Here is a 22621-nt window from a genome sequence, read left to right on the forward strand (position 1 = left end):
GTAATCCTCCTCACTTCTAAGGGCACACACCTGCTATGTGGAGCATGCCAAGAGCTGCGGTTCTGTGGACAGGGGTTCGGCCCTGCTCATGACTACAGCTGCAGAGAGGATTCTTCTGCCTTCTTGACCCTGCACTCTAGGTGCTGGCCAGATCCTCTGGCTTCCTCACGAACATGGTAGCCTTCCTGCCAGCTGTAGGAACATCTCATTTCCCCACATATTTGGGAGTGGTCATCATCCAGTAGAAACGCGCACATCAAATCCTCCCTCTAAACAAGCAGCTAATTTTTTAAAAATCAAGAAAGGAGGCCATTTATGAATATGCCCATAATTCTGTTCTTCCTAATGGATCCTGGGTCTCTGCCTGCTTTCCTTGTCAGACACCTGCCGTCACTGGGGGCTAGGATGTGCTACTCCAAGACCGACGTTTACGACTAAGGAAGCCTTTTCCTGGGTTTCCCAATGTTTATGCTTCTGCACATTTTCACAGATCCTCCTTTGAAAGAAAGGCCAATAAGCACCACCGTGGAGGCAGAAAGACCTTTTAGGCTTCCCCAAATCATCAGACCCTAGAGAAGACTTCATTTCACATTGCAACCACAGTTCATCAGTCTATTATGCAATGACATGTGAGGCATACTGGACTCACCTCTAAGAATACAGGCACTGAAGAGGTTCCAGAGGTCAGAGTAGACCCAATTCAAAGTCAATGTGAAGGTGCAGGAGGGAAGCCAAAGATATCAAATCCATGTGTTTCATTCTAAGAAATACATTGGGATCTCCTAATGCAAGGTCCTAGTGGGAGCTTTCACACGACGATAAAGTCATGAGGAAATGACCATTTCTAAAGAGGCAAAGCCCCTAATTTAGATGAAAAAAGAGTTTGCATTCTACAAAATCATTTTATTTTCTTAAAAATGTCTCTTTTTGTGCTATACTTTCCTATAAGAGCCATATTGATCATTTTCCACACTCCATCCAGCCACCTAAAGCCTCACTTACCTTCTGGTGTAAGACCCAAAAGACACAGCAGCTGAGTGTGCACTTTCTCTATGGAGCTCGCCTTCCTCTGGGAGCACAATCTCCCCTTCTCCTTCAGTGCCTGGGCGGGGTGACATAGAAGGGAGGTCGATGAGTCAAATGAAGTGACCAGGTGACCCTGAGTTGGGGGGTGGGGGGTGTGGACAGGAGACTGTAGCTGCTTCCAAATTCTTTTCAAGCTCCATGGTTGTCCACTTTTCTAGTTTATAAATTTTGCTCTATATCAACTTTTTTGTGAAGACAAGCTCTGAGCCACTCACCCCCACCAAATTACCCACTACTGGGGTATTTATCTAGAATTCTCATGCCTCATTCGTTGAGGGTTTATCCTAAAGGTGTCAAACTGCCTGATGGGTTCTACTTGTCCACTTCTTAGACAAAGCCAATTTATCAAGACAGGGGAATTGCAACAGAGAAAGAGTTTAATATACACAGAGCCAACTAAACTGGAGACCAAAGTTTTGTTACTCAAATCAGTCTCCCCAGAAATTCAGAGTTTTGGGGGCTTTAAGAAAATAATTTGGTGGGTAGGTCCAAGGAGTTGGGGGGGCACTGATTAGTCAGGTTGAAGATGAAATCGTACGGGGTGGAAGTGGATTGGTTGTTCTTGCTGTCTTCTGTTCCTGGGTGTGATTGCAGAACTGGTTGAGCCAGATTACTGGCCTGGGTGGCTCCAGATGGTGCCTAGAACACAGGGTCTGAAAAATGCCTCGAATACAAACCTTAGGTTTTACAATACTAATATTATCCCTAGGAGGTTTGGAATCTTGTGGCCTCTGGCTGTATGACTCCTAAAACATTGATAATCTTGTGGCTAATTTTTTTTCTTACAAAGGTAGCCTGGTCCCCAGGTGAGAAGGAAGTTTGCTTCAGGAAAGGCCTGATATCACCTTTGTCTCAATGTGACACTGTAAATTAAATTCCTCCTGAAGTTAGGTCAGCAACACCCAGGAATGAACAAGAGCAGCTTGGAGGCTAGAAGCAGGATGGAGTCAGATAGGTCAAATCTCTTTCACTGCCATCGTTTTCTCACTGTTATAATTTTTGCAAAGGTGGTGTCAGTGTTAGAGCCCAGAATTTCTGGGCTTCCTGAGCTTGGGCTGAACAAGACCCGTAGTGCAGTGCCCAGCAAGCTTGTGGGCAGAGAAGCAGTGAGACACAGCTGGGAAGCTGTAGGTGGGCAGGGATCTGTCTGCAGAAGCTCCAGGGACACTCAGGTGTGTGTGTGTTGCAGGGAATAGGTACTGGATGGTCCATCAATATCATGTGCTGCAATTAATTTTCTTTCTTTCTTCCTTTTGTTTTTGACATGGAGTCTCACTCTTATTACCCAGGCTGGAGTGCAATGGTGCAATCTCAGCTCACTGCAACCTCTGCCTCCTGGGTTCAAGCAATTCTCCTGCCTCAGTCTCCTGAGTAGCTGGGATTACAGGTTTCTGCTACCCATGCCCAGCTAACTTTTGTATTTTTAGTAGAGATAGGGTTTCACCATGTTGGCCAGGCTGGTCTCAAACTCCTGATCTCAAGTGATCCACCCACCTTGGCCTCCCAAAGTCTGGGATTATAGGCATAAGCCACCACACCCAGCCTGCAATTAATTTTCATAAGTTTACAGAGGTCCTTGGTTGCCGATGTTTATATAGAACTCCTGCGTTAATTATATTAGAGTTATAGAGAAAAGATCTCTTGAATGGATCAGGAAAATAAAACTTACCAAACTGAAAAAAAAACAAAAACAAAAAACCAGGGTTGTTTTCCCTTGCCCCTACGCTTTAACTTTACATAAGGACGTCCTACCACTGTGGGGTGTTTTGCATGGAAGACATTTGTGCTTGCTCTAGTCCCATACCCTGGCAGACCCTCCCACTATAAGGAACAAAGGGATAAATGGAATGAGAGGAAGAGTTGGAAATTATTAAAGATTTTTTTTCTTTTGTTTTCCCTTGAGTATGGCAACCTTCTGCCTTGGCTCCCAGAGAAACAGCAGGGTTGAAATTCACATGAAAACAAATTCAGGGAATCCAAAGAAAAGAAAGTAATTTCCACTTATAAAATTCAAAGTAGGATTTCACAGGACTCATGTGCTCTCCAAGACCAGGTAGGATTGTAAGAAAGGGTTAGCACACTAATAGCCAGGCAGGGATTATGAGGTCATTATCATGATGATGATGATTAGGCCGTTGTCTTTAAGGTAAGCAGAGTGGGTGGGCCCTCCTCCTCATCCATGGGAGAAGTTTGTGGGAAGCTGTGGCTCTCATTTCCTTTTCCCAGATCTGACTGAAGGGAAGATATGCTAGACAGACATGACGTGGCCCAACATGTTTCTGTGGGTCCAAGGGCAAGGTCAAAGAGGGTGCTTTGGGTTTGAATGGTTGAGTCTCTGGCAGCTCCCAGGAGGCCAATACCAGTGGCTGAGACCATGCCCTGGGGGGCTGAACTGGATTCCACCAGCATCAGCTGAAGGAGGATAGGACAGAGGCTCAGGGGACTCAGTTGCTCTTCTGAGCCTGGAGGAGGCACATGAACAAAACCAGGCCTTGATTTTGTCAGAGGGATCAGAACAGGAGTTCGTTAGCTCTAGAAGATGGCAGAATACCCAGCAAGGGACAAGGACCACCTTACCCGGGGAATAGCAGGCATGCCACCCCTCATGTAAACAGGACAGCAAAACCAGATTGCCTGGTTCCCAGATCAGGAGTTGAGCCCAGGCTGCCTGGGTGAGAGCACCAAGTCCTAAGCACTAGATCACATAGGTTCTTGGCACTGCTAACTCTGAAGAACGCGGAAAGGAGCTCCAGAAGCGCCGTGAACCTACTGTTCGAATAAATATCGTGGAATAAATACCCAGAGGTCCTAGAAAGAAACCAGTGGGGTGGGACTCCAGAAATCAGAGTAATGGAGAAAATATCCTGAAAGATGGAGCACCCCCAAAGCAATTCTAGAATAGATTTTTTCTTGTTCTGCACTATTTATTTCTTAAATTAGAGTATTCGTTGAGTCCAGTTTAAGAGCTTAAATGGAACGAGGTTTAAAGCTGGATTAGGCATTAAGTTCAGGTTAGTCCCATTTTTTCCCAGCTAACGGCTCTGAATTGGGTGCTGTCAGAAAGCAGGGACAATTCTACAAGTGGATGTCACAGGAAGTCTTTGCAAGACAGCCGAGCATGAGGCCACAGCTGTGACTGCAGAGGCAGTGGCACTCCCATCAGCCAGGATGGGGGGCGTTTGTCATTCCGTGGTTGGTTCTTTGGTTGGTCTGTGTTCAGATGCACCATAGGTGCTTTTGGTCTTGCTCCATGGTGGGAACAGTCTCATGCGGATGCTGATGCTCTGTGACATCATTTGTGCTCAGCAGGAGAACCGCAAAACCAGGCTGGGTGTGCCGGGTGGCTCCCTGATGTCAGGGGCTGACTTTCTCTTTTCAATCAGAACCTAGATTAGCTTGATGTGGACAAGCATATCAACGGTAGTCCATGAGACAGCTTCCAAGCACACTTTACTACAGATGAAAATGAAGCCTCCTAGGAAGAAGGAATATGAATCAGGCAGAAATGGAGCCTTCGGCCATCAAATAGCTTGGTCTGTTTGTTAACGATTTGTAAAAAGAACAATTTGGATCCAGACAAGAACATACTGCACAATAAGTTTCAGTTAGGTTAGAGAAAAACGTGCTTCAGAAAATCTAAGAGCTAACATTTTAGGAATACACATTAAATGTATTTCTCAAATCTTCGAATGTCACAGGATTTCCCAAGTTGAAGCACTGCCATTTATCTCAAAGACAGTCACCGGTATCGTTGAATCCATCAACATTTAAAATAGTATGTGTCAAAGCACACTATAAATAAAACGAAAAGTCAGACATCTAATTTTAAAAAGTGTTTCAAAAATGAGAAATGAAAATATCAATAATATTTAAATAGCTCATATACATCAATAGAAAGGCACTAAAAGCCAGGTGTGGTGGCTCAAGCCTGAAATCCCAGCACTTTGGGAGGCCAAGGCGGGTGAATCACAAGGTCAAGGGATCAAGACCATCCTGGCCAACATGGTGAAACTCTGTCCCTACACAAAAATTAGCTGGGCGTGGTGGCACATGCCTGTAGTCCCAGCTATTCAGGAGGCTGAGACAGGAGAATCGCTTGAACCCAGGAGGTAGAGGTCGTAGTAAGCTGAGATCGCACCACTGCACTCCAGCCTGGTAACAGAGTGAAACTCCATTTCAAAAAAAAAAAAGGCACTAAAATGGACAAATGCATGATTAAGTATATAGCAATCTCATATATAAATGATTGCTAAATATTTGGACAAATGCCTTGTTTTGCTAATAACAAAAAGTAAACAATAATAATATACAATGAAAACTCATATAAACAACAACAAAGTACAATTCCATGTCCTAAAACCATGAACAAGTTTTTAAAAATTGAAAACGCCAAACAATCATGATAATGTGTTTGAAATGAACACTCTCAAATGCTGTTGGTAGGGTTTTAAATTGCTCCACATTTCCTTGAAAATCACTCAGCACTGTGTATGGCCATGGCTTTCAGACTTCGAATTCTACTTTCAGAAATCTAACCTGGGAAAATATTTCGAAATGCAAAAGGTTTTGCACAAGATGTTCATAGAATATTTATAAACTGGAAATAACTTAAAGAGGTAACCAAGGGAGGGTGGCACAAGACATATGGCTTTCTATAAAATGTAATGTTATGAATTGTATTTCACAGAGTCCTAATGGCTTGGGAGAAATCTTTCCATTTAAAGTTGATTTGCCCACTCCAAAAACACTTTAATATTTTTAAATGTGATATTGCATGGTCATATTTGACCTTTAAGATATAAAGTATTTTAAAAGGACAGTTTTTTTTTATTATGAGTAAATTTAAATTCGTCATCTAATATCGAGGGGAAAAAACTACTGATTTCCAAAACACTGAAGGTTTTTTTGAGGATTTTTTTTTTCTTGGCATTTGAGGCAAATAACTGAGCCCTTCTTCCATGTTAGCAATTGGACTCTACCTTTGCACTAAAGCACACATTCAGAAGAGTTTTTAAATAATTGCAAATGATTCACTGTATCAAGCAGCTTGTGTTTTTTCATTCTGACGTGTGTAAATCCTTTCCTTGAGGAAAAACAATTTGATCTTTATTGTTCCAACACAGTGTGGTTGTCTGTCATGAATGAAAATGTCAATGCATTTTCATAACAGAATACACCTTTTGATATTGGCAAAGAAATTAAGTTTCACCGCACCCGCTGCATGAAGAAGCGACTTTCGTCCTGTGTAACGTGTGAGCCTCCATGTTGCATTATTAATGTGCACTATTTACAGGCGCACAATGTAGAGAGCAATTTCCCATAAAATTGCTGAGTGTTTTGTCTTGTTCATTTGGAATGATTTGAAAATGGTCATTCAACCGGATTGCTATGGTAATGTTACAAATTTATGTGGTATTTTAGAAACAATAATGTAAAAATTGGCAACACAGTGAATCATGAAAGCAGGTGTTTAAAAATTACCACCAACTCCTCTGAGTCAAAGACAGGGAGCTGTATTCTACCAGACAACAGGTGGCTCCTGGCAGTGCCTGGTTGGGCTAGAGATGCTGCTGTTTCCTTCTTATTTTGCTTCCTGCAGATCCTCTCCTGCTGCCACTGGGCAGCCCCATGTCCTCTGTGTCTTCCTCACCCCCCACCTCACCCCTACCCCCACCACACACACAGGTTGATTACGTTAGAACCAATGCCCACTTTCTCTGTGCCAATCAGATTGTTTGCGCCACGAATTTGGAATTGAGACTTGGAGACAAGTTGGAATGCAGTGTAGGGCATTGGAGCTATAAGCTCACTGGGATCCTCAAACACAGAATGACCACGTGGCTCAGCAATCCCACTGCAAAGCATATGCTCAAAAGCACAGAAACACATACTCAAAGACTTGCACATTTATAGCAGCGTTGTTCACAATAGCCAAAAATGTGGAAACAATCCAAGCATCCATCCACAGACGAACGGGTCAACAAAATGTGGTCTGTCCATACAATGGTGTATTAGCCATAAAAAGGGTTGAAGTTGGGATACCTGCTACCATGTGGCTAGACCTCCAACACCACACTACTTTAAATAAGCCAGTCACCAAAAAAGGACCTATTAGATGATGCCATTCATATGAAATTCCAGAAGTCAGTCCGCAGAAACGGAAACAGATTCGCGCTGGCCAGCAGCTGAGGGGCGGCAGAGGGAGAGTGGCTGATTAACGGGTATGGGATTTTCTTGTGTGGCGATGAAAATGTTCTGGAATTAGAAAGAGGTGGCTGTGGCGCGACATTGTGAATTGTACGTTTTTAAACGGTTCCTATTATGTTATGTGAATTTCACTTCAATAACAAGAAATACAGGTAGATCTGGGGTTCAGAGTTGGTACCCTGCAAAGTCAGATGCTAGATGAAGCTGCGATGGAGCATAAGTGAGGAGGCCAGCAGAGGAGGCTGGCGGCAGAGAGGACGATGAAACGGGCATGCAGAGAAGCAGAGGCAGGTGGGGGAGGTGGAGATGGGTGGAGTCAGCAGTTATGGGTGACATTCCAGTTCTTACAGAGTCCCCTGTGTCCCTGCAGTAAATGTCTTCTTATCTGAAGTGGAATGGACTTCTGCCTCTCACATCCCAACAGCCTCAGGAGGTCCTAACCACATGTGCCCAAGGTAGTCGGGGCACAGCTTGGCTTCATACATTTTAAGAAGGCATGAGACATCCATATGTGTGAAATGTACATTGCTTCAGCACAGAAAGGTGGGACAACTTGAAGTAGGGACTTCCAGGCCATAGGTAGATAAGAGACAAAAGGTTGCATCATTCTGGGTCTTTGATGAGCCTTTCACTGAGTATACAATTTACATGTGAGAAGAGAGTGGAGGAATAGTCACTTATGCCTTAGTCTGGCTCAGTGAATCTGCATTTTTACATAAACAATAAGGGAGAAGAAACAATCAGATATGCATTTGTTTTCAGTGAGCAGAGGGATAACTTTCAGTTCTGTCCTTCGTCCCACATCTGTGAAGATAAGCTATCAATTTACATTGCCAGGGTGAAATTCAACCGAATTGTTACAGAGTGAAGATCCTGAGGCCCACAGGGAATTTTGTTGTGGACAAATTGTGATGGAGGTTTGCAGCCTTTTACTCTTTGTAGCTATCTTATTTGGTAATAGAATGGGAGGCAGGCTTGCCTGGTGCAGTTCCCAGCTTCACTTTTCCCTTTGGCTTAGTGATTTTGGGGTCCTGAGATTTATTTTCCTTTCTCTGGCCTTCAGCTGAGTTTGCCAGTCCTCACCACCTGCAAGAGAATGCTGATGGCCACCTCACGACCCTTTATCATTCAAGGTTTATCGAGTGCCCAACACAGGCCAATCACTTGCTACGTGTGAGAAACTCTGGGTTGAAAAAGACCTCTTCCTTCCCTCTTAGGTAATTCACAGCCCCTATGACATCAGGAGGCTATAAGATCATTCCTATTATATAGGCAGTGAAACTGGAGCTGGAGAAATGGAGACGCTTGTCCCAAAGTCTTGGGGACAGAAGAGGGAGAGCCAGGACCAAGCCAGAGAAAGCACTCAGCTGCCCCCTTTTCTAGTTCAGTTTCATTTGGAGCCTCCATACAGATGAAGAGTGATGTTGTCAGGACAAAATATGGCACGTCATGCTGTACTTGTATGAAGAGAGCTACATGATGAAACAGTCTTTTCTGGAAGATGTCCCAGAGCAGATGGGATATGCATGGAAAGTCTGGAGTCCTGGCTCCTCCTCTCTAACCACCTTGGAAGGCAAACTCCCTGGGGTAGAGGCTGTGCGTGCTTACATCTCCTGTCTGCTTCCCTTCCAAGACCCCGGCCAGGTGACCCCTTTGCTTTGCTTATTACAGGTTCCATGCCAAGTGTCCCAGCAGCTCATGGCCTGGAGGAAAGTCACAGAGGCCAGTCTGAGGCTGCCCTGTTCTCATGGGCCTGGAGAAGCCCTGTTCTTCCAAGGTCAGAATTAAAGTGATCATGGATGAAAGTGAGGTTCTCTCATGACCTGGAGCTTTCAGCTGGTCTGGGATTATCATCTAAACTCTTCTTCACAAGCAGGTAATTAACCCGTCAGGGAAATTTGGAAGCTATTACATTTGCAACGATATTTTTAAAAAAGTGTTTAGTGGTGGTTTTAACCTTGGCCAATATTCAAGTAATTTGTCACTTACTCCCATAGTTCTTACCCATTTGTCAAAGTAATGTTGCAGAGACATTAGCAGAACTCTCCAAAATTGTGTAGGGCATCAGATGGAGGAAATCAGTCCTGATTAAAAGTGTGATCTTGACATATTTTTATAAATGTTAATCAGACCATGCCACTCACCTTCTAGAATCCCCCTTCCATCCAGAATAACACCTATCCCCTTCCCAGGGCACAGAGGGCCCCAGGTGACCCAGCCTGGGCCTGCATCCAACTTCATCTCCCTTAACTCCTTCACTGGGCTCTGGTCCTGCCAGCCTGTATCTGGTGGGGGCACTTGGTTCCTCCATGTGACTGCCTCCCTCACTCTTCCCAATCTCAGTCCCCACATCCCTAACATTCAACATCTGCAATGATCCATTCTCTGTCCCCAGCATGCCCATTGCTGAGAACTGAGTTATTCTCCATCTCATGCATGCTTATTCAATGCCTACCTCCTGGGACATTTGCAGGCCGGGGGCCATTTCCATTATGCTCTCTCTCTGTACCTCAAGTCTAACATACAGCAGGTGCTCAGTAGACATCTATGGAACAAATTCACTGAAATAACAATGATTAGGAAATTTACAGAGGACCCTCAAAATAGTAGCCTGTTCCAGAATTTACAGAATCTAAGGTCATGGACTCAGATCACCAGAGTCAGAGGCACCCTCAGAGTTGTGGGGTCCAGCCAAAGCTTCCCAGCTCTGAGGCTTGGGACCTGGCCCAGCTGTCTGTGCAGTCAGCTGTGGAAGCAGGGCTGGCCCAGGCTGCTGGGGGGGCCTCCTGTTGTTCGTGCCTAGAAGTGATGCATCCACAGGGAAACCATTCAGATTAGAGAAGGAGCTCTCAGCAGGTGAGGCTGCCAGGAACCAACCTCAGCTCCCTGTGACCACATTGGTGGTGGGAGGATGTTGAGGGAGGCTTCCTCCTCCATGCTGGCCACTAGGTCTGTGCCCACCTCCCTCCCTTCCGTCTAAACAGCATGCACCGTTTAGAGCTGGATGTGCACAGAAGCCGTTACTAAAAGATTGCCAATTTTTGGCTCACACCTGTAATCCCAGCATTTTGGGAGCCCAAGGCAGGTAAATTGCTTGATCCAGGAGTTGAAGACCAGCTTGGACAACACAGTGAGACCTCCAAAATTACAGAAGTCAGCTGGGTGTGCTGGTGCACACCTGTAGTTCCAGCTACCTGGTAGGCTGAGGTGGGAGGACTGCTTGAGCTCAGAAGGTTGAAGCTGCAGTGAGCTGTGTTCATGCCACTGCATTCCAGCCTGGGTGACAGAGTGAGACCCTGTCTCACAAAAAAAGATAGTTCTCAAAAATTCTCTCCTGTTAATTCCAAACAGCGCTGTCCCTGGCTCCCTCTCTCAGTTGATGTCACTTCTCTGCCTCGGCTGCCTAATTATCTTGATGCTCTCAGGGGCCTGGCCCTGGGCTCTCTCCTCTTCTTACCTGGTACAGTCTCCCTGGACAATTTCCTCCACTCCTTGCCTTCATTAGCATCCATTTGCTGACAGTAATTAAATATCGCTGTGGTCCAGAACTCTCAACTGAGCTGCAAACCTGCAGGGCCAAGCACAGGAGGCCTCACGGAAGATGCTGCACCAAGATGGCGCTCCCAGCTGCACACGTGGGCTCCCACACCTGCTCCTCTGCTCATTTCTCTCCCGGCCAATGAGAAATCCTGGCGATACTTATCTCCGCTTCCTCCTTTGCCAGCCCCGACACCCATGCCTCAGTCATCAGTACAGATTCACCTCCTGAGTATTCTGGAATTCTACCCCGCTACCCCACCCCCTCTGCTATAACCTTAGCGAAAGGCTTCCTGAATAAGGACATTCCCAAGGCATAACATGATTCATGGAGGCGTAACAGGAGGGAGCGGCGTGCATTTCCCTGGGCTGCCCAGGTTTCCCACACAGTGCCATGAGAGCAAGATTTTGCAAACCCACATGTAGTCCCCTGTTTGAAATGGTCCCATAGTTTAACATCGTCTGCAGAAGCAAGTGCCATCCCTGTAGTTTGGTGCATCCATGTCCTCCTATGCTGGCTCTTTACTTTTTTGCAGTGTTTCCTATAGGCGAGGGCTGCCTCAGCTCCCCCACACAGGCAGAGAGGTGGCAGAAGGCGGCCTGCCTTCCCCAGACACACCACGCTCAGCCAGAGCCCAGGGTCTTTGCTCGGGCTGCCCCTGAATCCACAGCTTCATCCTCTCCGTCTGCCTGGTAAACACTCCCTCCTTTCCTGAGAGGGCAACAATTCTGTCTATGAGAGCTCCCTGAGTGCCAGCTGCACAGGGCACTGTGGATGCCTGTCCCAGGACTGGCCTCATGGAGCTGCCACCTCTTTGTAAAGAGGACAGGGACACGGGACATGCAATTCATTGTGTGCCGAGTGCTGCCCAAGGGAAACATCAGAGACACTCAGGGTAACCGACCATCCCAAATGGCCCAGATTGTCCTGATTTTAGCAGCAAATTCTCATCTCCTGGGAAATGCCTCACTCCCAGCAAACCAAGATGGTTTGTCCCCTTACAGCTTGCAGAGTCAGAGAAGGGAGACCCAGGAGAAATGCCAGTGTTTGTTAGAGAGCCGGAGGATGGAGAGAGTTTCCAGGCAGACAGAAGTACCTGGGGGAAGCACCTGAGAGGGGGGCAAAGAAGGGTCTACACAGGGCAGGTTCCAGAGGCAGAAGGAGCCCTGGTTGGGCTGCAGTGAGTCAGGCCTTTCTGAAATGACCTCCCCACCCTCATCTGCCACCCTCAGCTCCCAGACATAGTCATTCTCTCCTCTAAGGCCCTACCAAACACCACCCCTACATCAAACATAGCACATATATTTCAGGACATTTTCTTAACTTACTACTTTATTTACTGACTTTACTAACTTTCCTGCAAGTGGCTTTGGACAGGAGACACTTATCCAATCCCCTGTGTCTCGGAGTTAATAGCAGGGCACGGTAGACATCGGGGAGTGAGGGGGAGATGACGCTTCCATCAGGCTTCAGCCTCCCAGAGCATCTTTCGTGCATCTGTGGAATCAGTCACATCACAGCAGAACTATTTCTACATGACAAGCCAGGGAGCATATCCTAGCAATGTGTTTCCAAGGCTCCCTGAAACACATGGAGAGCACAATGGCAGGAGACACCCACAGCCGAGAGTGCAGAGACAGTGAACACACAGCAGGAACATTATCATGAGCCTGGGTTTAAAGGACGATTCCAGACCAGACTGAGATGCCTCGGCCTTAGCCCTCCCCTTTGCTGTTATCAGATTCGAAGTTCCATGAGGACAGAGACCCTGTCAGTCTTGTTCACTGTGTGCCCCGGACTTACAAGAGTGCCTGGCACTTGGCAGGTGTGTTCAGTCTTTGCTTTCTGAAGCTGCTTCAGTAAAGCCCTGCTGTGCCAAGCGTGGTCTATACAGCAGTGGTGCCCCTTGAGACCTCACCCACATCTACTGAATCTGCATCTGCATCTTAACAGGGCTTCTGTGCTACATCGTAACTTCTGAGAAGGACCCTGTGAAAGGGCTTGGTCATTCCCAAGCCAGTGCCCTCAGCTGGCTCTAAAAGCTAATTAAAGGCCGAGCGCGCTGGCAAATGCCTGTAATCCCAGCACTTTGGGAGGCCAAGGCGGGTGGATCACCTGAGGTCAGGAGTTCAAGATAAGCCTGGCCTTCATGATGGAACCCCATCTCTACTAAAACTATAAAAATTAGCCAGGCACGGTGGCAGGTGCCTGTAATCCCAGCTACTCGGGAGGCTCAGGCAGGAGAATCCCTTCGACCCGGGAGGTGGAGGTTTCAATGAGCCAAGATCACACCACTGTACTCCAGCCTGAGCGACAGAGCGAGACTCTGTCTCAATAAATACATACATACATACATACATACATACATACATACATACATACATACATAAATAAATACCAATTAAAGCTGAGGCCGCCTTGCTTATCTAGAAAACACTTCTTCATCTTTGGAAACCCTGCTGAGGAGGTCCCCTTCTGAGAAACCTCCCAGACATCACCCTTCGCCATCGGAGCTGCCTGCTCCACCTGCCAGGCTGTGCTCATCCCGCCCTGCCTTCTCCCTTCTGTCAAGGCATTTATCACGCTGCAACACAATGTGCTTTACATGCCTGTCTCCCCACCAGATGGGAGGGCCAGACTGAAGTCCTTGAAATGAGAAAAGGAATCATATTTATATCTTTGCATTCCAGGTCTGTTCCCACATGGAACTGAGTGTGATTAGTTGTGTGTGCCGGCCTGTGGCCTCTCCCTTTGAGTCCTGCATTCTAGAATCCCACACTTCACCAAAGAAGGTCTTCCCTCACTCCCTTCCTCTCTGTCTCTCCATTCCTCTCTCCCTCTTTCTCTCTCTTCTTCTCTTCTTTCCTTCCAATGGAAAGGTAGAACTCCAAGAAAATATTTTTTATGTGAACTAGGTACTAAAATTACTTGGTACCATTGCGATGGGATAGAACACATATTTAACATGAATAAGGAAATTCCCAAGGCATAACATGATCCAGGAGAGGACAGCGTGCATTTCCCTGGGCTGCCCAGATTTCCTAGCCATTCCTAGACACCGAGGACGTGGCCATTCAAACCCAGCAGTTATGTGGCCTCATCCACCTGGACCTCTGAGAGTGCAATAACAAAATCTAGGGATTCAAGTCAAAGTTGCTGGATATGACATGCTTCAGTTCTTAAGTAGAAGGGTGTGTCACCTGCTTAGACTGTGAACTCCTTAAAGATACACATACTGCCTTAGACCCCTGTATGTCTGTGGCAGTTCACAAGGTACCCAGCTCAACAAATACTTAGCAGAAAAATCCGGAAGACAACCACAAAGGTGCCCTTCTGTGTGCAAAGCAGGTGAATGCAGGGCTCCAGCTCAAGCCCAGCTCTCTGTGTGTGCCCTCCAGGAAACTATTGTGCCTTGTTAAGCTATGGGTTCATTGTCTGGATGTGAAGCGATGCGGCTGACAGCACTCTCTCCTCACCTCCAAGGTCACATACCATGGACAGCGCTAGAAATACGGCCAGAATTTTAATCATCTTTTCAATTTGCTGTCTTCTGCCTGACAAGCTGGTGAAAGTGAAATTGCTGAAAATTGACATGAATCAGTAGGGCCTTGAAATGTTGTTAACTGAAGGATGAGAATGGTTACGAATGACTATTGTTATTATTTAGGGTTTTTTCACATTCTGTAAACTCAAAAGCCTCTAGAAAAAGTAAAATAAAACAGGTCTCATTAAACACATCATCCAACAATGCAGGATGGGTTTCTTTAACCTCTTAGGAATCTCCCCTAAAAGGCCTTTTTTCGCTGATATAATTAATTTGTCCACTGCTTTATAGCCCACAGAAACCTAAACCTGGTTATGCTTCAGGATTAGCTGGGGAGTTTGACTCGGTCAGCCTTTGTCTTCCCCTGCCAGGTGCCTTTGTGCAGTGTACAAACTTCACAACTGTACATGGCCACTCTGTTATGGAGTCCCTCAGCAGATTCTGAGAAGAACATATTGTTTTTCTTGAGAAAACTTGGGACAAATAATTTTAGCAAGTTTCCCAGGTAAGTCTAGTATACAAGCGTATTTGAGAACCAGTACTTTATTTAATAGTTCCCCAGCAATCACGATTACAGTGTATCTCCATTTTTGAGTACCAGTGCATTATTATAGCACTCTAGTAGTTCCTACACACGGAAAGGTAAGTGGAAGGTATTATTTGAAAATTTGCTACTGTGTCGTACAAAGTACCTCAAGTCAGTACTGTAGCTGAGGAGTACCAATATGTGTATCACTGGATGCTGACGCTGACACAAACTAACTAGGCTGGTAAAGGCACTCATCAGCATGCCTTCTAGCCCTAGTCACATATCCCTCTGGGTAGGAGCCTTCCTGGCCCTAGTCATCACAATTCCCACAATGCCCTGCTTTGCAGCTGTCTCTGTGCACCAGTGGTCACCTGGAGACAGCTAGGTAAAATGCAGTTTTGTGAGCCTGCCAGCAGAGCAGAAACCATCCCTAATTATAAGAACACAATATGTTCTCCTCTGTCCTCATGCATGTTGACCTTGAAATAAAATTCCTTGAAAAACTGTAGTCTGCTCTGATACTGGGAATGCCAACAGCGGAGTCCTTATCATTTAGCTTCTGCCTGCTGTGGGCAGCAAGAGCTGCTGGGTGAATCATATGCCCTCCAGAACGCATTGGCAGGCAGCAGGGCTGTGGACCCAGGGGCCTCTGTCAGCAAGGGTGTGACTGAAATGGGAGTGAGGTCTGAATGAGTTTGGCTGCCTGCATGTTGCCTGAAACTGCTCTTCCAGAGTAGATGAATGCCATCCAGCTTATCATGCCAAGAAATGTAGGGGTGACTTGTGGCAAGCCCAGGTTTCTTCCCACCATGGGTATCAAAGGCACAATCACATCTCACTCATGATCAACCAGAATCATATAAGGAACTTACTGTCCATATCAAATTTCATCTAGAAAAGTAGTCTGGGAGTCTGACGTGCATGCGCTGACTTTACCAAACATCCCCTGCTCCACCCCTGGCTGCACCCAGGCTCCTCTCTGTCTCAGTCCCTGACCTCACGAGCCCTGTGACTGTGGCACCCCATCCAGTGCCCTGAGTGCCCCCTGCTTTTGTCTCTACCAGCAAACATCTCTGACCATACATTCCCTTCCTCCAGAGGAACCCAGAAAGGGTTCCTGGAGAAGTCTGCCAAACTTCTGATGCTCCAGGAGGCCCTGGTCAAACTTCTTCTGCCTAGTCTAAGCTCACCCACTTTACCTCAAATGCCATGTTTCACTTTTCTCAAGACAAAAATAATAACAATTGGAGACTGTTAACTGCTGTTCTCAAGCGGTTTTTACCAAGAACTGAGAGTGCCTGTCTCACAAAGATAAATTTTACATTATTGCCACATAAGGAACAGAATGTATTGTAGCTGCTCATATGGTTTGGCTCTGTGTCCCCACCCAAATCTCATCCTGTAGCTCCCATAATTCCCATGCATTGTGGGAGGGACCTATTGGGAAATGACAGAATCGTGGGGATGGGTTTCTCCCATACCATTCTCATGATAGTGAAGAAGTCTCATGAGATCTGACGGGTTTAAAAAGAGGCATTCCCCCACACAAGCTCTCTCATTTTCTGCCTGCCACCATCCATGTAAGATGTGACTTGCTCCTCCCTGCCTTGCGCCATTCTAAGGCTTCCCCAGCCACATGGAACTGTACGTTCAATTAAACCTCTTTCTTTTGTAAATTGCTCAGTCTCAGGCATGAACATGGACTAATACAGCTACTGAGTACCACTAGGAAATCTTATGTCCCCAAGTGGTACCAGATTGCAGTTTCAGGTTGCTTCTAAAGGAGGGAGGGAGGGAGGGAGAGAAGAGAGAGAGAGAGAGAGAGAGAGAGAGAGAGATCTGTTAATCCTGAAAAGTACATATGAGTTATGATTGCAAGTCATTGTTGTCAACCCCTTCAGTCCAAGGTCAAGTTACAAAATGTGCCAGAACAGCACTCCTTGCCCCTAGATTTGGTTTCTAAAACCATTCTCCAACAAAAGGAACCAGGGATCCATGGAAAAATGAACACTTCTAGGGCTAAGGCAGGAAATAAACAAGTTGAGCCTGGAGTATCTCATAATGCTAGAAGGTAAGAAAGTGCTGGCCAGGCACAATGGCTCACATCTGTAATCCTGGCATTTTGGGAGACAAAAGTGGGCGGATCATCTAATGTCAGGAGTTTGAGACCAGCCTGACCAACATGGTGAAATCCTGCCTCTACTAAACCTACAAAATTAGCTGGGCATGGTGGCGCATGCTTGTAATCCCAGCTACTCGGGAGGCAGAGGCAGGAGAATTGCTTGAACATGGGAGGCGGAGGTTGCAGTGAGCGGAGATTGCACACTCCAGCACGGGTGACAGAGCAAAACTCCATCTCAAAAAAAAAAAAAAAAGAAAGAAAAAAGTAAGAAAGTGCTAAAAAAAAAGAAAAGAAATCGGTAATAATAATAATAAATAAAATGTGACCACTGATGTCAAAGGGGCATAGGAGCCTAGAAGCTCACTGAAAGAGCCCCCGGTGGCCAAAGCTGGAACAATTCAAAAGGCAACATAAATAAAGCAGCATTGTATTCCACACTGAAGTATGAGGTGAATATTCATGAATCCACACCTACATAAATGATCAAGTAAATTAAATAAATTAGGGAGAGAAAACATTCTCCTGTACAGAAAAATTCCAGTTATTGTGTAGACACTTCATCCTACAGTAAAGGGAACCTTAACTCCCTCTGCTTCAAGTGTGGGCCACAGATAGTGACTTCCTTCAAAGAGTTCGTGATGAAGGCGGTACAGTATAGCTGCACTGAAGTCTGTCTACCAGCGCACGTGGGAGCTGTGGAGATGCCACACGTAGCGCTTACTGGTAGCAGAGACAGCCTTCCCTCAGATAGGCTCTGTGGAATGGCCATTATTCTTGGAAACTTAGCCTCGAGTCCTGTTCTCTATGCCTCCTCATGACTCTGTAAACCCCGTGATCTTTCGAATAAACTCCTTTATTTAATTAGCTAAAGTCATTTTCTGTCGCATTTAACTAAAAACATTGATACGTTCAGCTAGAAAAAAAGTGAGCACAGAAGGACAGCAAGGCACATGGGAAGTTATAATGAGCTCAGAAATTAATATAAGCCAGCAATCAGAAATGATGAGTTTGTGTCGTTTGTAGGGACATGGATGAATCTGGAGAACATCATCCTCAGCAAACTGACAGAAGAACAGAAAATGAAACACCGCATATTCTCACTCATAGGCGGGTGATGAAAAATGAGAACACATGGACACAGGGAGGGGAGTACTAAACACTGGGGTCTATTGGGGGGAAAAGGGGAGGGCCAGTGGGAGGGGGAGGTGGGGAGGGATAGCCTGGGGAGAAATGCCAAATGGGGGTGAAGGGGAGAAAGGAAGCAAAACACACTGCCATGTGTGTTCCTACGCAACTGTCTTGCATGTTCTGCTCATGTACCCCAAAACCTAAAATGCAATAAAAAATTAAAAAAAAAAAAAGAAATTAATATAAGCTATGGTAGCATGACACATTATTGACTACAAAACTGTGTGTGTGTGTGTGTGTGTGTGCAGAGGATAAAATAGCCTTAGGATGATAAAAGGAGTGTGAGACTTTTCAGCCGGTAGATGCATGACAAAACATTCTTGCAAAAATTTGAGGAAGAATAGAGAGTAATTACCGTAGACTTTGCTAGGGAAAAGAGGTATAGTTAAAACTTTAATGGTAATCACTAAATCAATGAAAATATAATCATGGCTTCTTCATCAACAGAGAATAGAAGCAGGCAAGAGGGGTGGATAGAGAAAATTTCATTCATCTAACAAAAGGAAGGAAAGGGTAAAAAGAAAAGACAAAGCTGGTAAAAGTAGAAAGTGTTCCATACGATGGAGGAATGAGCCTAAAAATACCCCAATCTCAATAACCATAAATGGTTAGACCCACCAGTTAAAAAACAGAGACTATCAGGTAAGATGTTTAAAAATCTAGCGAACACTATTTATAAGAAGCACATAGAGACGCACAAAACTGAATAGAAAAGTTTAAATTAAAAAGATACAAATAATATACCTTACAAATACTGACAAAATTAGGACAACAAAGAACGAATAATATTAGACAAGACAGAATTTAAGATAAATAGCATTAGTGGAGATAAAGGACACCATATATTACTAAAAAGAACAATCAAACCAGAAAAATCGTATTTTGTTCTTAGCAATACTGCCTGAAAATATACCAAATTTCAAACCATTGAGAGAGATTTCGATACATTCACATTAGAAATTAACACATGAACTACACAAGACAGTAATTAATAACCAGCAAAGGTAAAATATAATAATATATTTGTAGGAAATCTCTCATCACCCCAAAATACAGAAGATATATTCTTTTCAAGAAAAACCGATCATTAAAACACAAAGAAGTTGCCAACACATTTCATGGCATCAAAAAAATACAGATTGTGTTTGCTAAGGATAATTCAACTCAACTGAAAATGAACAAAAAAGATAATGGGGTGGACAACACTTTCTGCTCTGCATATATGGAGATACTTAAAAATATATTAATAACTCACAAATTAAGGAGAAATGTATAATGTAAGTTACAGAGGATCTAAAAATGAATAGCATGAAAGTGCTGTGTACCTCAAAACATGAAGGCTGTAGCTAAATTAGTACTTGGGCTTTAGATTATAGCCTTCATGCATGTATTAAAAACAGCTTCAAAAAAAATGAGTTCATTCATTTAAGGTTAAAAAAGAAAAATTACTAAAGCCTAAAAATGTAACAAGAAGAAAATAACAGATATAAAAGCAGATATTAACAAAATGAACAAGAAAGAAACAATAGAAGATCGGCAAAGATCAACTCCTTGAGAAGTCCATAAAATAACACTGATCATTAAAACAGGAGAAAAGAGGCACCAACAAGAGACAAGGCATAAAAATGGGGCTGTAATGACATTATGGTGAGTCATTAAAAGACCCTAAGAGGCTGCTACATGCAGCTTTATGCCAGAAAATTGAAAAGCTTAGTAAAAACAGAAACATTTTGAGAAGAATATAATGAAATGTAGAGACACATTCCACAGTATCCTAAAAATAACAAATTAAAAAATTTTTAAATGAAATAAAATTTTAAAATTCAGAAAAAACAAAAAGCAGAGAAGAAGGCTGGTGGTTTCCTGGTGTCTCGTCATTTCATAGAGCAGAGCACTGGGGACAGGCAGGTGCTTCTGGATACGCAGAGCGTTCAGGTTCTAGTGAGGGCACCTGCCTCTTCTTGTAATACCTTGTATGGAGCCGGAGAAAAACCATCAGGTGTGTGTGTATAAACAAAAAAGGTTTGGATGCCAGGCTCTTAAAGTATACAGTCCAGTTGGACAGGAGTTTTGGAGACTGCACCTGTAGCTTTTGATCTCTCATACCACCCCAACAGGAAAGGCACCCCACCACCAGGGAGATGGACTTCAAGCACAGACCCTCCCGCTGAGAAGGGAGAGCTTCAGTCAGTCTGTTAGGCAGCCTACACTTCAGAAGCAATTCTGCTATTACCAACACTGATTCACAAAGAAACAGGAATTCGCATTAAAACGACACACGCTGAAAAAAGTGAATTCACTTGTAATCAAAAGATTCCTGCTTAAAGAAACACACACACACGGCAGGATTGGATGGGTTTACGGTGCATTTTGGCATCGCTTCAAAAAATAACTATCTTAAATAACAGTTTAAAAGATTAAAAAAGGAAGGAAAGCCTCTAAAACTCATTTGAAAAGTCTAGCAAATACCCTCTTCACCAAACCGGACTAGAGGAGTGTAAGAAAAGAAGACCACCCTGTCACAGAATCCACAGCCAGATCATCTTCAGTAAAATGTCGGCAAATCAAACTCAACATTAGATTTTGAAATAATGCATGCTCATTCTGGAAATGTATAATTTTCAAAATCAGAAAAATTTTTATTATAATATTCCACATTAAGAGAATAATGAGAAGAAAACTAAGGAAAATCTCAATAGATGTGCTTAGGTGAGTTGCCAAAGTCAGTACCAATTTATGATTTGGAAACTCTCGTGAAATTGGGAAAAAGAAGCAGCTTGAAAAGCCTACAGCACACACTAATCCTAACGGTTCGTGTCTAGAAGCATTAGCACCAAAGTCAAGAACAAGGGAGGGAGGGCCTCTTCATCATGTTGAAACCGCCTTTGCAAAATTATGACTGAGACAGTGAAAGAGATCTAACTTCACTGACTCCATCTTGCTTCTAACCTCCAGGTTGTCCTTGTTTATTCCTGGGCGTAGGCTGAACTAACTTTAGGAGAAACTTAGTTTATAGTTTATAGGTTAAAACAAAGACAGTAACAGCCCTTTCTGAAGAAGCAGACCTTCTTCTTGCCTGGGGACTAGATTGCCTCTGTAGGACGAACAGCCACAAAATGAGCAATTATGGTCTAGGAGTCATGCAGTTGGAGGCTACAAGATTCTGACGCTCCCTAAACTCCTCCTCAGAGCAGTGCTTGAGATGTTTTGCAGACCCTGTACTTGATGGATCAGCTGGCATCATTCAGATCAATAAACTGGCTCATCTCATCCTGTGGCCCCCACCTAGGAACTGACTCAGCGTTAGAAGCCAGCTTTGACTCCCTGTGATTTCATCTCTGACCAGTCAGCACTCCTGGCTCACTGGCTTCCTCCCACCCACCAAGTTATCCTTAAAAACTCTGCTCCCTAAATGTTCGGGGAGACTGATTTGAGTAATGATAAAACTCTGGTCTCCTGCACAGCTGGCTCTGCTTGAATTACTCTTTATCTACCGCAATTCCCATGGCTTAATAAATCAGCTCTGTCTAAGCAGTGGGCAAGGTGAGCCCCTTAGGCAGTTACAATGCTCACCAAAAATGTTCTCTAGTCACTAGCTAAATAAGAAAAGAAAAAGAAATAATATGTATATGAATTTGGAAGGGAAGAGATTATATCATCTTTATTTGCAGATACGTGATAGTTTTTTTAATATAAAATAGTTAATGGAATGTCCAGACATGCTATGAAAACTAATACAGGAGGCTAGGTGTGGTGGTTCATGCCAGTAAAACCAGCACTTTGGGAGGCTGAGGCAGGAGGATGGCTTCAGCCTGGGAGGTGGAGGCTGCAGTGAGTTGTGATTGCACCACTGCATTCCAGCCTGGGCAACAAAGTGAGACACTGTTTAAAAAAAAAGAGTTTGGCAAGGTTCTGGATACAAAAGGCAATAGCATTTCTCTATCAATGAATAAAGATAGAACACGCAGTAAGAAACCTCTGGACTTCTGGTCATGGGGAGGAAGTGGTCCAGGATCACCCTCCTACAGCAGACAACTAGAGAACTGAACACACAAAGAGCACAGTTTTCAGACACGGAACAACATAAAGCACAGGAGAAGGGGCAGGAAGTGAGATAAACCCTATGTTGGCCTGGAGGTCTACTTCTGTTTGGAGAAGTGTCTGGACTGTGGCTTATGGAGGGGACCCACACATAATCTAACATTCCTGCTGTGTTGAAGATACATACAACTGGAGCTCAGAGACTACAAATACACTGTAATCTGTGGGCCAGAGAACCTACGAGAAAGAAGCTATGCACTCTTAAAAGAACTCGGAAATCTGCATGGGGTCCCTTAAGTCTTTGGTTGAAAATCAAACTGCACGTGTATAGAATGAAAGGTCTCCAAAGGTTGGACAAGAACAATT

The 22621-nt window shown here is 44.5% G+C and overlaps 1 long non-coding RNA gene across 1 annotated transcript in view; it reads right to left on the reverse strand.

Moving 5' to 3' along the window:
- Positions 1–937: 937 nt before the first annotated feature.
- LOC118154702 (uncharacterized) overlaps positions 938–22621 on the reverse strand; it is a 190187-nt gene continuing 168503 nt past the window's right edge. The window contains exon 5 of the long non-coding RNA XR_013519417.1: positions 938–1102. This is a non-coding gene — a long non-coding RNA (uncharacterized LOC118154702). The remainder of the gene's footprint in view (positions 1103–22621) is intronic.

This window comes from Callithrix jacchus, chromosome 6 (genome assembly GCF_049354715.1).
Source record: "Callithrix jacchus isolate 240 chromosome 6, calJac240_pri, whole genome shotgun sequence".
In the NCBI taxonomy this organism is placed as follows: Eukaryota; Metazoa; Chordata; class Mammalia; order Primates; family Cebidae; genus Callithrix; species Callithrix jacchus.